Source organism: Anas acuta, chromosome 14 (assembly GCF_963932015.1).
Source record: "Anas acuta chromosome 14, bAnaAcu1.1, whole genome shotgun sequence".
Taxonomy (NCBI): Eukaryota; Metazoa; Chordata; class Aves; order Anseriformes; family Anatidae; genus Anas; species Anas acuta.
This window is the reverse complement of record NC_088992.1, coordinates 2,050,205-2,061,334: the sequence shown is the minus strand read 5'-3', so window position 1 is coordinate 2,061,334 and position 11,130 is coordinate 2,050,205. Positions and strand designations below refer to the sequence as shown.

The window sequence follows — 11,130 nt, the reverse complement described above, 5'->3', positions numbered from 1 at the left end:
CAAAATGCACGGTCACATTTCTGAAACCTGTCTTTCCACCCGCAAATCGGTAAGCACAAATGCAGTGATGCTCTCTGTGAAAGCAAAGTTGCAGGCACTCACTTGTTGCTTGTGTCAGGTTTAGTATAACCCGTAATTTCAGAAAGTGTCTCAGGTTATACCTCCCAAACTGGAGACCGCTGCAGAAGCAGTTGTTATCATTCCTGAAAACCATGGGCTCAGAGAGCAGAAACACGAAGACACTTTGATACCTAAGGGGACACTGAAGTGACTGTGGAATTGTGAGAAACCTCAAAATTACGCTCTTTGCTCCTGTTTCTTGGGCTTCAGCAGTGACCTAACTTATCCCACGGGGCTGTGCTTATTCACACACTTACCGGTGGTGATTTTCTTGGAAGAGGAAATAGCAATACAACATTAGGTTTATTTGAGCAGAGTTTGAAATAATGGAACCAAAAGGAGGAAGTTGGTTAGTGAAATGAAAATGGACAAAATTAACAGGGGAAAAAAAAAAAAAAAAAAAGAGAGAGAGTTATTTTTGTCTACTTTCTATGAAAGAAAAGCAGAAACACGAGCAGGTAAATTCTGGGATTACGCCTTTCTCCCAGGTGGCACTGAGAGTTTCAGACAGAATTTCTATTTTCGCACGCCTGCACGAATACATGACGACGTTATGATGTAGCTATTGATACAGATTTTTGGGGCTTTCATAGCCATCAAGTAGAAACATGCCTGAGCCGAGTTTGTGTGGTTGAGCATAAGTGAAACATTGCAGTGCTGAGTTTAAGGACGGATGATATAAGTGTGTTGGAAAACCAAGTGGTCTAAGAAATGCATAGAAGGCTTTGATTTCCATCTATGTTAGAATTTGGAAAACACCTCCTGGATGCTAAAGCAATTACTTGTCTTCAGGCACACTAAAGACCTTGAGAACTTCTAAGCCAGGATAAGGCTTTCCCTACAGGGAGATGTTTTCCTCTCTCCCCTGGCGAGAGGGAAAGCAGCTGGAGCTGCCAACAAGCGGCACAGGAGTAGGAAGGATGTTGTGTTTCCTATGACACTTCTGGCCAACGGTGATAAAGGCACTGCTTGCTGCTTGCTTCCAAATGACATCATTATAGCCCCAGCCTAAATCTCTTTTCCCACAGGTGGAAAAAAATGAAACGCTGCATTTTATTAGACGATCAAGTGAGATACCTATTTCTCCGCACCCAGGTGGGGAAAAACAGGGTGAAATCCTCACAGCAGTGTCAAGCATCCCCTTCCTTTCTCCTTTGAATGCCCTGAGCACGACTGGCTTTGATTTCCCAGCACTGCATCATTGCCCTCAGCCCGCTAGCAGCGGCGGGGTGCTGCCACGCAGTGCTGCCTCTCCACCACTCCACCACGGACACCGGCTTTGTGCGACGGTCTCCATGGCTTGGTGGGACAAACATTATCAGAGTCACAGAGAAAAAATTTTGTTTGAAGTGTGTGACAGACGAATTGTTGTTTCATTGCTTAAAAATAGCACAGCAACTCTAAACAGTGACGTTGCTCTCAGCTGATCTGGATATGCCAGGATGTGATTAAACTCACAGGAAGGATCTTGCAGCTACTGTGGATCCAGGAAGCAATTTGAGATGCTTTGCTCCACAAACTTCATTCAGGGCTCTCTAACGTCTGACTCCCGGGGTTTTTCTTGGTGAAACATTGCTGATCGTGGAGAAACTCCTGCCCGAGAGGGTTCTGCCCGCAGCCGTGCAGCAGCCGGAGTGCAGCCCCCACAGCCTCGCTCCAGGTGGGACGGCGAAACGTGACCCGGGGGATGAAATTGGGTTTTGCTGCCTCACAGCAACTTCTCTTTTTGGTTTCACTCATGGTTTTGGCAACTACAAAACAGAACAGTAGTGGAACCATGATGATTTATCCCATATAACTCGTGCTGCTTTTCAGTTAGCTGCCTGAATTAGAAAAAATGTGATTTCTATTTCCTAGCAGTTAGAAAAGGGAAAATTTTAAAGTAAATGGGACACTCATTTTATACTGCCTGGTTCACAAAGCGGGAAATAATAGCTACGTTACCTTAATTTAAATAAAACCAGGGAAATACAGGTCAGAAGAATTTTGTCGTTCTTTGGAGGCTACCTACCTGTAAGTGAGAAGAATCATAAAATCACAGAATCAGAGAATAATTAAGGTTGGGAAAGACCTCCAAGATCATCTGTTCCAACCACCCCTACCACCAATGTCGCCCACTAAACCATGTTCCCAAGCACCAGGTCCAACCTTTCCTTGAACACCCCCAGGGACGGTGACGCCACCACCTCCCTGGGCAACCCGTCCCAGTACCTGACTGCTCTTTCTGAGAAGAAACATCTCGTCATTTCCAACCTGAACCTCCTCTGGTGTAACTTGTGACCATGCTCTCTAGTCCTATCACTTGGTATCTGTGAGAAGAGGCCGACCCACAGCTCCCCACAACTTCCTTTCAGGTAGCTGTAGAGAGCAATAATGTCTCTGAGCCTCCTCTTCTCCAGACTAAACAACCCCAGTTCCCTCAGCCACTCCTTGTAGGATTTGTGTTCCAGAAAGTTATTTTTATTTTGCCAGAGATTTCCATGAATAAGATGGATAAAAAGTAAGAAACATATGTGATATAGCTTGAAAAGTGATATTTCTTTCATAATTTAGCTTAGAACTATATCCAAAAATAACAATAAAATAACAAAAAATAGCACGTGTTAAAGGTATCCTTTATTTTAAGGACTAAACTTCCATACCCTGCCCTTTTCTGCAATGTGTGCCAAACTCAGTTGGTTTGTGTTCAGCTGTGCACCTGCACCATGCCCAAGAGCAGCAGATGCCCCAGGAGGGATGGGGACACATCAGCCTACATGCTAGGTGCATGTCACCAGCTCCCACACAACCAGAGGCATTTTTTCCAACATGCTGAATCCCACCGGTTTTAGCAAGTGTGCAGATCTCTCATAAGACAATTTCAAAAGATGCACCTTTTCCCTTTTTTGGTGAGCCTCATGCGCTGCCTGTTATTTCTTTGCTGGCAGATTTACCAACATGTAACCTCCAGGCTGAAATTTTCCGCCTTGACTGAGTGGTTATCTTAAAGATGTCAGACAAGGTAGTTGTTTCTAAAAATAGGCCTAAGGGGAAAAAAAAAAAAAAAAGAAAAAAAAAAAAGTTGCTTAGTAAGACTGAAAACATAAAAACAACCTTTTGTTTGAAGTCTCTCTGACCTTATATAGTGCAGTTCACCCAGTTCCTAACCATACGATGAACTGTGACTCAGCAAGGTGTTTTGCCTGGGACTTCTGTTTTGTTTGATAAAACATTCAAAATCAAATAGCGAAAACCTGCCTAAAAGGATTATTAAGGTAGCGAAGCAACCACTTAAAGTTAGAAAATGCTAAAACAGGACAACTGCTGGAGGCCAATAAGTCCAGCCTGAGCAAACATGGGGCCGAAAAAAACCTTTCATGGGAAAATTGTGTGAAGTAGAACTGAAAAAGTTAGGCAGCCTGACATAATGAGACCAATTCAGGGCTGCAAAAGCAAACTTCATTTTAGGATTTCCTTGTTTTTAAGTGTTTAACTTAGTTCTTATTAGCAATAATGTATAAAAAGTGGTCATCCAGTAAAAGATTCATTACACAGACAACAGGAAAAGGTAATGTTTTTTTAATCAGTTACGAGATCAGCTTTATCCCAAACTGTTATGAAATTGTGAAAAATGAATAGGTAAAATCCCTGACAGCAAGGATTGAATCATCAAATTTGGATTTATGACAATAGTTAAAATAGTTTCTTTCTTAGTTTTGTAGAAAAAAAAATGTTTTTCCACTCTCTTTGCAGTTACTGTGCATAGGCGGCATCCTTCCTTAGAAACAGAAACCACCAACTGCCTCCTGTTATCAGCTCAGAATCACTGGCTCACCACCACTGGGAATGAGGAATTGCCATTCCCTTCCCACTGCCGCCTGAGTCCCGGTGCGCCTGAGGCTTTTTCCTTCAACATCAAGATGGATTTTGAAAAACATTGTTGATATTGGTCTGATGATCATCAGCCTGTTATCCTCAGTCGGGGTTCTTTCATATTTATTATGTAAAATATCCCAATGTTTTTGCCCAGACAACTTGCTGCAGTAAAATCCATCTTGTCTGCCAGATACAGGACATGGAGCTTCACTGATTTGTGTTTGGGGACTTACCATGATGAGGGGATTATGTTTTTCCCCAGTTCTATTTGAAATGCCTTACATGCAGGTAGTGCCAATGCAGCCATCTCAAGCTCGTGTCATGAAAAGTATTTATAAACAGAAGCCCTCACTGTACTTCCTGCATACAGCTACTTTCAAAACGTTCAAAACCTGCTCTGGGCATTGGGAGACCCATGTCAACCCATCTTCCACACCTGAGGCTGTGGTTTGTATTTTTAGGATCTGAAATTGGCCCGCGGCCTTGCAGCCGCCACAGCCTAGAGGCTGCCACATGGCTCGGAAGGGCCCGTTCAAAAACCCACTTCAGAGATGGGAATCTGGGGACACACCAGAACTGGCTGGTAAAGCACTCAGCAAAGCATTACGATACACAGATCAGACCTCGCAAAGATTTTGCTGAGGGTACAGAAAAGCACCTGCTACCAGCACCCGTGGTTGTTATGACAAGGCCTCTGTAAACCTTCCATAGAAAACTGGGAACAAAATCAATTTTCTGACATGGATATTTCTGGTACTCTTTTATTCCCTCAGGAGTTTGGTTGGTCAAACACAATTAACAGGATTATTTAATCAAGATCACCCAATAGCAATTCTTGACAGTTCCAGGAGAAAACATACATTTGCTATTTGCAAAATGTGCAAAGTATGTACATTTTGAAACAAGTCATTGGAAGAAGAGCGATAGAATTGAGATTACTGAGCGTGGGAAAAATCTACCCTCTTGCAGAAGCTCACTCCAGAAAGGGAACACCCAAAAAGCCAATTAACTCTTCATCTCACCTTAATGGGATGCTGAATGTGAGGGTAATCCAATCTCTCAGAAGATCTGTGCTGCAGTGGGTGCAGTACATTACCCCTTAGTTCATCTGTTTTGTCATCTAGTTTCCAGTCACACCATCACCATGGAGGAAAGCAAACACCTTCCTACATGATTGCTTGTCATGGAGAATGATGACAGCTGTGGGGAGGGCTCACCTGGGGCTTGGGTTATGTACTGAAACACGAGGGTTTTCTTCAGTACATACTCTGTTCGTGTTATACTGATAGCATGGAATTAGTACAATATGCCAATTTCAGAGAAATTTCATCTTGTAAGCATGAAGTTCAGTTTGGAGTCAGAAGAGAGGCCATCCTTCCTCCCCCCATGTCGTCTGGCACCACTGCAGGACCGGAAAAGCCCTTCTGACTTTGCTCATCAGCTGTGGTTTGTGGCACAAAGTGACAGCCCCAGCCCCGTTTCACCCCCATGCCCAGGCTGCCGTGGGTGCTGGCCCCGCATCCACCGCTGCCCCCGCACCATCCCCAGCCCGCGCTGCCGCGGTCCAGTGAATTTTCTCCCCATCCGCAGGCTCCACTGGCTGAGCACACAGAAAAATTCAGGCACTGACGTCATGGCCAACGATGACTGAGCATAAATCCTCCTCTGCACCACTCCCCAATATAGGTCAATACCAAAAGTTTGCCACAGGTTTGTTATTTCCTAGAAGGGTTTTTTGCAGGTTTCATAGAACAGACTGGTACATTATTTTGTAAGGAATCCGTAGCTTCATACATAGCAAAAGTTGGTACGTGATCGGATGCTCACTATTTTACAAAACATTATTGCAGTTTGAAGTTAAAGGCTTTAATAAATACTATCCATCTCGTAGGACAACCTATCAGATTTCTTTGTAGGTGATAATCTGTATGTTGACCACATAGCCCTCTGCAACTGGTTATGTTTTCTGAGGCTCTTCCTTTACCACCAACACACAGCTGTTCTTACTCATCTATTGCAGAATTCAGAGCAAAGATTCTGTAAACCAGGATGTACGTAGGAGATTTGGTCAAGAAAATACAGTAGTCTTTGTGTTTTGTAGAAAAAGAAATAATAAATATTTAGATAAATAGCCATAGCTTGGTCTGAGAGATGTGGTGCAACTCCTTACTTTAGTTCCTAAGGCTCTCTGCAATGACAGCGGCTGGTTGCCAACAAACCTGGAAAACCCAGAGAACTGTGGATATTCCTGGGAGTGGAGAAAGGTAAACATAGGATGGGGACAGGAGAATGGCAAGGAGCTTGCAGAGCAACAAGGCATGAGGTGTGACACAGAAGCAAATGATCAAAAGAACAAATATAAAATGGCCAAGCAGCACCAAAGGATTGCAAATAGCAGCAGTGCTTGCCTGTTGTGTTCTTCTGTGTATTTTGTTTGTTTGTTTGTTTCATGCTTTAAATGTGCACGTGCTTCTTCTGGGACATATTAGCAGGCTGCACAAAAGTAAGCTATGACAGAGATTTATTCTGTTCTTCATTTCCCTGGAAACCTAAGTGTCTCACTCCTGTAATGCAAAAGCCTTTTCCCAATGAAGCACATCCTTCACAATGATGATGGTGACACCAGACGGCGACACTGCTTTTCCATAACCTCTTCATCGCAGCTATTTGCTTACTCTAACAATCTAGATTGAGTCCAATAAAGTAATCATCAAACTCATAGTCCTGGTATTTATATTTATCTAAGATTTTCATTCCAGAGTTTAGCACTGCTTTTTGTTGTTGTTGTTGTTGTTGTTGTTGTTGTTGTTGTTGTTGTTTTTTTCCTGCCAAGTGTCTTGATTTCAGGACAGTGTGAGTAACTGCTTTATGCTGGCCTGCTGAAAATCACTTGATGCATTTTATGTATTTTACCAATCCTTTTTACACCTACTGGTTTTCCTCCCAAACCATTCATTTATCTCTGCATGGTCTCTTTATCCTGCCCAAGCTTTCAGCCAGCCTGCACACAGGAGCCACTGCCTCTGCCTGAAAGAATGTCCAGAACACCCAGAAAACATCCTGAAATATTAATGACCCTGACAGCTGCACTAAAAAACTGGGGAATTACCAGAGGAGTGTCATTGTTTATAGCAGGAATGTGGAAGGAATTGTCGAGGCCAAAATATTAATAAAATTATGAGGAATCTGTTGCTCATTGCTGGAAACTACCCCTCAGTTGAAACTCTATAGATATGATGGAATTCTGAGGTGGATGGAAGAAAGTGTACTGACATTGAGATTTGCTAATGTGCTATACTAGGAGACATGCTCTTGCCATTACATTTTTAAAGGCTGTGCAATGTCCCAGTGTTGCCTACAAAGTGCTTGTCCTGGTATAATTTTTTTTCATGCCACAAAGGGAGAAAAGCAGGTTGTTACAGCAGGGTTGACATCTCAGGAGATAAATGCATTTAATGATGTTAACGAAATACATCTTAGAAAGTGAAAAATGAAAAATTTATGTGTGACTTGAACACAGGAGCTACACCAAGAGGGAGCATTCAGTTCCCTGACCTGGAGGTTAAGCAAGTACCCACACACAGGCTAAGAAGCGAGCATTGCTCACCCCAAAGATCCCCTTCCCTATGGTCCATCCGGAATAACACCACAGCCTGTCCTTGGGACAAGCTGATTTTAAAACCTCTTTCGGTTTCTGGAGGGTAATAACCAAAAAAGAGCAAAGCTGATCATGTCAAATTATAATGTTTGAGAAAAACATTATAATTTGGATTTTTCTTTGGTTAGTAGAAAAAAAAAATACTGAAATTGTTACTCAAGACTACATCACACTCTCATAAGCAAACCAGGGAAAAATAAGTGAAATTGCTATATTAGGCACATATATACATAAGTTCTCAAAAGAGCAGCTATGCAACAATTCCCCATCAGCTTGCAAGGCTCTGGACAACCGCTGCTCTAGGACTCTGGTCTGGCTCTTGTACTCATCATGATTTTACTTAGCAGTACCAGACAAAAGAGCAAAGTACACCCTAACAGAAAAAAGTGGATGTCAGAGTGTGTACACCTGCTTCTTGCTCTGGATGTGAGCTCAGGATGGGGAAAACACCAGCAGGTTGCATTGCCTTCCCAGGAGAAGTCCATAACCTCACCCCCCACCTGCGAGCACATTTTCAATAGCCCAGGAAGTAAAAAACATCCTGCTAACACTCTGATACAGAGGCTGTATTTCCAGACCCCCAGTGACACGTTGACAACTACTGCTCGGTGCCCATTGTCCCACGGAGCCCACGGCCAGATCGGGTCCTTGCCAGGGCTGCTGTGCCCGTGGCAGATCTTCCTTTAAAGACCTAAGGGAACAACTGTTCTTACAAAAGACGGTTGTTTTATATTCACAGTCCAGAAAGCTTCTGAATCATTGTTTATCAAGTTTCCCCCTCTGAGATTCGCAATTAGCTTGTCCGGTGCGTTGGCAGCTCTGCCCATATTTCATGGGATCTGCTCGCCGCTTTCCCTGCAGTATCAGGGGAAAGCTCCCCCCCTGCGGGACTGACTGAAGGCAGCGGGATCTGGATGGTAGGACACGACAGGAGGAGCTGGGATTTTAGTATCAGATAACAACCTTTGCTTATGCAGACTTCCTCGGTTGCTGTGGCGGCTCAGCCAGCTGTGAAACCTGCCCTGATGCTGCGCTGCCTTTCCTGAGAACCCGGACACCTTGGTATGTCTGGCTGATGGGCAGCCTGATGCAGAGTTGAGCTGCACTTACACTCCTGATTTTGTAAATGCTCCGAGTTGCTAATATATTCCAGGCTTTGTTCACAGAATTCCCTGTAGAAACTGCACTGAATAGTTGTGGTAGTTTTAAGAGAAATCTTAAAAAATATAAATATTACAGTCTTGAGCACTGTAACCCTAGTTTTCTGGGAGAGTCTGTATATTTTCTTTACATCACCTTCAAACTTCTAAAAGTGCTGAAGAAGAGCACAAGATTTAGTTCTCCATCACCTGCACTTGTGTGTATACATGTCTATCAAGATCTGTGAGCAGATCCTCTACTAACTTCACACCAGGGCACGAATCTCTACTTACACTTTATCTACATTAGCGCTGCCGTGCAGCTCGCCTTGGGAGTACAGAAGGGGCTCAGATACACCAAGATTGCTTCTGATATAGAAAGTACGCAGACTTAATCATTTGAATAACCAGCAGATTCCATTCTTCAGGTAAATCTTCCCCGCCTCCCCTTTAGCATGAGCATGTTTGTGGTGAGATATTAATCATTTCCTCCAGCCAGCTCTGTGTATATAAGGGAAGCCAAGGGCAGAGCCACACACAGTTCACCAAGCTGAAGTGCAGAGCTGACTTCGCAATGCTGGCCCAGCTCGTGGCTCTGCTGACCCTGGGGGTGCTCTGCAGCTCTGCACCAACTCTGAGAACCACAACTGCAAAACCCTCGCACCTGGACCACTGCTCCACTGGATCCGTCATCAAAGAGCTTCTCCACACTGTGAGGAGGAACAGAACAGTGATAGAAGTCGCAGTAAGTTACACCTCGTGGCTTGCACCTGGCTGCTTTCTATTCCAAGATTTGTCTGAAAGTTGCTAACTGCATTTTCTCTTTGGCCAGGAATTTGTCGTCGAACCTAAGGATCTTACGGTAAGAACCTGCATACATCTCTTCTATTTAAAATTGTTGTCTCAAATCCCCAAGTCTCTTTTTCACTTCACAAACTGTGATAGCACCGAGATTGCCCCAGAAATCCAGGGAAATGCAAAGTGGATGCAACAGCTTTCAGAAGGCTGCTGCCCCTGCTACTGTCCTTCAAATGGCTTGCAGTGGGCACTGGCATCCTCTCTGCTCTGAACCCAAAATCTTAGTTCAAAGTTACTGTTTGGTCTGTATCCCATACAGACCCCTTAATTCACTGAGCTGTGTTCTCCTGCAGTCTCATGGAAAGAAGGAGCTTTTTACAGAGGAGATGAGCAGCACAAGTGTGAGGAAGGAGCCCACCTCCTAATTTAATTGAACAGGAGGCAAAGAGCATCCCTCTGGCTTTCAGGGAGAAAGGTTTAAAATACTGACCAGTAGCAATCATTACTTGTATTTCACTGAGACAATTCCATTTTATTTTCAAGGAGATATGATAGCAAGAAATACATTCATAACTCAGGGCTGACTTTCCTTTCTCTTGAGGCATATTCACCCTGTTGGACACCTGAAGGTTTTACATATCCAGGTTGTAGTGGCACCTGCAGCTCCTCCTGAAGGCAGTGTTTTTATTATCATTATTATTATTATATTTTTTCTTTAACACATTTTCAAACAAAAATTATAGCTTTTACCATGTTTTTCTAAGTTTGGTGTCCATTAAATTGCTGAATAGAAATTCAGGGGTTGTGTTTGAAAATGCAGCTTTTAATTTTGGTAGGTTATTATTTTTCTTGGGTGTCTAAATCCCCAGGATATGATGTGTTATGTATGTGGTACTGACGTATCACACAGCTGTTGAAGATAACTGTGTGCAATTCTTTTAAATGCAGAAATGCGTGTACGGGAGCCTGAAAATATTTGAGAAGTCCTTGAACTCAACTGGGACGAAGAACCAAAATACCGTCACCCAACTGACCAAACTTTACGAGTGCGAAAACTTCTTCTCCAAAGTAAGTTTGACTTAGTGCTACTCAACAGCAGAGCATCCAGCTACAGCTCCCAGTAAGAGCACCCCCGGGGGACACAGCTTCTGGGACGGGCACTGCTTTGGCTGCAGTAGGCACTGGGAATCTCATCTGATAATTAAGAAGGGCATAAAGATGTGTCTGCTTTCTTCCTTAAAGAATTCTCCCCTAAGAAAGCACATGCTGCTATTTTCACCTCTATAATCTTAATTGTATGAAAGACAATGATATGAAAAACAACCAGACGTGAATGGTGACTGCAGCAGCTCGGGACACCCTTAGCACGTGCCCCATCAGCTGCCACCTGCACGACGTGGTGGGGCTCTGAGCTCCAGGGGCTGGCTCCCTGAGCCCCCCGAAATGTGCTCTGTGAGCATCTGAAAGAAATGGATGTATCAAACAGCACAGAGTTAAATGTGATACCCCTATTCAAGTTACTAAGTTGTGTTCTTATTTTATTTTTATTTTTAAGGACCC

At 43.5% G+C, this 11,130-nt stretch overlaps 1 protein-coding gene across 1 annotated transcript in view; it reads right to left on the bottom strand.

Moving 5' to 3' along the window:
* ACSL6 (acyl-CoA synthetase long chain family member 6) overlaps positions 1–1,332 on the bottom strand; it is a 57,212-nt gene extending 55,880 nt beyond the window's left edge. The window contains exon 1 of the mRNA XM_068697927.1: positions 1,198–1,332. The gene's annotated coding sequence lies outside the window, so the exon portion shown is untranslated. The remainder of the gene's footprint in view (positions 1–1,197) is intronic.
* Between the last annotated feature and the right edge of the window lie 9,798 nt (positions 1,333–11,130).